The 4,131-nt window shown below is 46.7% G+C and overlaps 1 non-coding gene across 1 annotated transcript; it reads right to left on the minus strand.

Annotated features, from left to right (window-relative positions):
* Positions 1–2,364: 2,364 nt before the first annotated feature.
* Positions 2,365–2,489, minus strand: LOC126542118 (U5 spliceosomal RNA). The gene has a single exon (XR_007601762.1). It is a non-coding gene; the product is annotated as a U5 spliceosomal RNA (small nuclear RNA).
* Positions 2,490–4,131: the final 1,642 nt, after the last annotated feature.

Consider the following 4,131-nt stretch of genomic DNA (forward strand, 5'->3'; position numbering starts at 1 on the left):
AATAATCAGTGACAAAAGTTGGTCCGAGGGCTGGTTTCGAGCCGTTCTGATCACAGCAGCCCGATGCGCTACCCATTCTACCATGGTCTACCTAGTGACCTAGGTAGGCGGGAAAACGATTAGATACAAACATTTATAGATACAATGATACAAACACAGATAGGGAAGCTCCGAAAAGTGTGTGAGGTACCCTAAGAATAATAACGCTGTAGTTTAAGATTCCTTATTTCGTGGGCACCCATGTGCTAACCCAGGGGACGCTATGACGTTTTGCTGCTTAGCACGATGTCGTGGGTTTGACTTCTCTGCCGCGGCGGTCGCATTTCGATATGGGCTGAATGCAAAAATACTCGTGTACTTAAAAATAGATGGACGTTAAAGTCTCGCAGGTGGTCAAAACTATTTCGTAGCCACCTCTCCTACCTCCTCCCCCCCCTCGGTACCCCTACTAGCGTGTGTTGCTTTATGACGTCAAATACTACCACTTGAAGACCCACGAACAAGCTACGGCCACACCTGTCTTAAGTGCAAGCAGCCTACTACAGGCGCTGCTAAACGCCTGATGCGGGGCTACGGACCCACGACACATGTTGAAGGAAATGCCTCCGCCAGAAAGAAGTGCGAAGTTCGACGCGTGGGTTTGACCGGTAGGCAGCCTAGAGGAGCGTCACGTGGCCCTGGAATCTCTCCTGGCTTTTGCCAAAGAATTTTGCCAGTGTAATTAGTACGTCGCTGAAGTTACCGCAATTAGGTGTATATTAGCTGTGCCTACAAATGCCTCACTGATAATTTGATAATTAGGATATTAAGTCTGTAGTTAGAATATTAAATACAATTGCCTAATAAATCCCATTGATAAAAAAGTTACTGGAAGTTACTCTACTGTACTGGAAACAATATGCACTAGGTTCTCTTGGAGTAATGCAATTGCTTTTTTTTATTAAGTACATGATAGTTAACTGGGACACCCTGTATGTATTTATAATCTCCACGTGCAAGCGACGATGTTTCCATTCCTAATATATGTTGTAAATTATGAGCACGTGCTGGTGGACGAGTTGGTTATGCATGATTACAACGAAGGCACCCAATAAAACAACGGACTTCGGAACGTGGACGTGGTTGTCTCGTGTGTCCTTCTTAAGTCCGTTGTTTTATTTCGCACCTTCGTTGTAACCAGTAAATTATGAGAAGAGTTTTTTTTTCAGCATTGCTTAATGGAAAGAGAAGTGGTACTTAGACATATAATTCACGTGCATTTCACACGCCGTTGATACGACTCTGCCGAAGAGGTCACTGAAGTCTAGTTTATTTTTTTCAGGGCAAAAAAAAAAAAAAGCACGCAAAGCATTTTGAAGCGAGGTGAACATACAGCAACATATTCATTCTCTAGGTATAAGCTACCCATACCTTTAGAAATAATTGTTAACTGGCTACCTCCTTCTCTTTAAAAGTATAATAATAAACTATATTCTGTATGTGCATGGTGTTTACAGTAGAAATTTAAAACAATGTTGAAGTGAGAAAATACGGATGAGGCAGCCGTTGCTAGTGCTTCTAATGCGCTTGTTCTGTTCTTATCAGGATTTGCAGAAATAAAGCAAACTATGAAATAAAAGCTGTGCACATCCGCGCCAATGATGCAGTAAGCTATTGCCACAATAAAATTTAAGTGAAAAAGTCGAGGCAAGTCGTAAGAAACCTCAAATGATGTGGGTGGAAAAACTCTTGCAATAACACTTTAGGTGGGGGCAGGGAGATGCTTGGGCACCGCCCCCCCCCCCCCCAAAACATTCTGGAGGGGGCTCGGGCCCCAGAGCCCTCCCCCGTAGTCGGCGATTATGGCCACCGAGATCTGAGTTTATATAGGTGTTCTGTGCCGCAACATCTTCGAGGCCATGTTCTTTCAATACAGCCACTCTACCCCTACACGCTGAAAATCTGAATATAGCTTTCGGAAACGGTGCGCAAGCGTCACGAATACTTTGATGTCGAAGCTTCTGGACACAAATTTAAAGCAAACACAAGCATCAGTTTGAAACACACTGTTGAAACTTCCACAGTGAAAGAAAGGTTCATAGGTTCGAGGCGGACGGCGGCCGCTTTGAGTGTTGCCGCCATGTTTATTTTTCCGGTGCGGTCGTATGCTCACCCCGTCCATCGTCTGGATGCGCTTTGCAAGCCAGGGGGGCGGCGTAAGAACCGCCCACGGAACTGCCCGTCGTGCGGATACATCACTCGGGGTGCACACACGTGTATACCATCGTCCTTCTTGACAAACCGAATGGAACACCGATATCCTTCAGCGACGGAAGGACGTGTTTGGGCTCAACGACATATTCTGATTTTGGTTTCCTTGCTAGGCCCCGCCCAAACGGACAGGACCTTTCAAAAATTGGCCTATAGGCTCATTGGAATGCCCCTCCCCACGGTAATCTTTAGTAAAAGGCGAAAGATTAGTTCGAGGATTTGAGGAGAGGCCTGAGCGTTAACTGCTGCCATGCGAGTCTAGAGACTGCACACATGAAAACCGTGCCTCTAAAGCCGGTGAACTGCACGATTTGAATCAATATTTCTTGACGCTCAAATAATATAAACCTTAAGTCTCTCTGTAGTCTCATGTGAAAGCACTATCAGACACTTTCTTTTAATTAGCAACACAGTTATGCTGTAGCAAAATGTCAAAGATTTGACTTTGTGATAGAAATAATGCACTAGCAACTTTTCAAGACGCGAGGCATTTTGACATCGTTGTGTGCCAAGAGATGGCGCAAGCTTTCAATGTCGTACAAAAACATTTGCGTACCTTTTTGTAGCGTATCAGTGAATTCTAACGTTTCATTACGTTCTATTTATTTGTGAAAATGCTTAGTAGAAGAGTTTTTTTCACGCAGCTATCTAGTTTACTTTTTGTTCTTTGGAGCGTTTATGTGGTCACGTGTAGTGCGCGCAGCGTGTTTTGGAAGTTGTGGCATGGTTGTGGCTTGTACTTGTGTTTTCTGTATCGCGGGATACACGACAAACAGCATATTGCACAATTTATTGCTGTAATAGACTTCGTTAGCGCATACATGCTCTATTGATAGATGGAGGCGCACGTTCATTGGCAGAAATTGCGGCGCGTAGCACGATCAAAAGTGAGCGGCCGTGTTTTTACTTGCCGCTCGGCCTGGGAGTCGAAAGCGCGAACCTGTGGCAATGAGTGTCGCGCTGCAATTGAGACAGACTTCGTTGATTACGCGGCGCCCCTTTGTAGATGCCAACTGTGTCATCAGAGTTTTCAAGGTCTTGCATTGCTCTGCCCGAAATGTTCATTCTTTACCTTGTGCAGCAGAGCACAGCGGCGATTTTGGCAGATGCATGAGCGGCACGGGCTCTTCCGATTCACGCAAATAAACATATCTGCTGAAAATACCTCAGTTGTGAGCATACGTAAGTAACTACGCGCCACAGTACTACCGCAACACGCAAACATAGAAGTGCAGGTTTAGGGTGGTGCAGATCCGTTCGATTCGCCTGCGCCACTGTCAACCCAGTCCACGGCGATTCAAGAGCAGTTCAGAGGTTGTGCAGCTCGATTTCTGCGATGCATGCACAGCGCGACACTCGAAACGAATGCCGAGGTGGAGACGCAGTGCAAGCGTTATCAGTTGTCCGACTAATCTGCATGGAGTGTTTGAGAGGATCCTGAGCTGCTGGTATGATCAGCTTCCGAGGCGAAAGTGCTACCTGCGCTTACGTAGACACACCAGACGCGCGTCAGCGGGCTACAACGGCGCTTGCGCCCGCGTGCCGTGTCGTCTGCAGCGCTGCTGTTTCGCACCTGTCCGTATGCATCTAGTCGGCACCGACAGTAGAGAGGGCGCAGCAAAATCGTGAATCACCCCTGCACCTTGTGAAACGAACGGCGTGGTTCAAAGGACACCATTACTGCGCCGCTGAAACGAATGGCAGGGTGCTGCACCTCTTGAACTGATTCAGGTAGTGCAGGCAAATCGAACCCCAGGAAGCACGCAGCTAGCTAGTAGACGTCTACCTTCCAGCTTGATCTAGCTCAGGCCACAGGTAGTAGCCATCTTCTGTAAGCTGTACTCTAGACCTATACCTCTACAAGCTAGCTGGTAGCTCAGC

The sequence above is a fragment of the Dermacentor andersoni genome, chromosome 2 (genome assembly GCF_023375885.2).
Source record: "Dermacentor andersoni chromosome 2, qqDerAnde1_hic_scaffold, whole genome shotgun sequence".
Taxonomy (NCBI): domain Eukaryota; kingdom Metazoa; phylum Arthropoda; class Arachnida; order Ixodida; family Ixodidae; genus Dermacentor; species Dermacentor andersoni.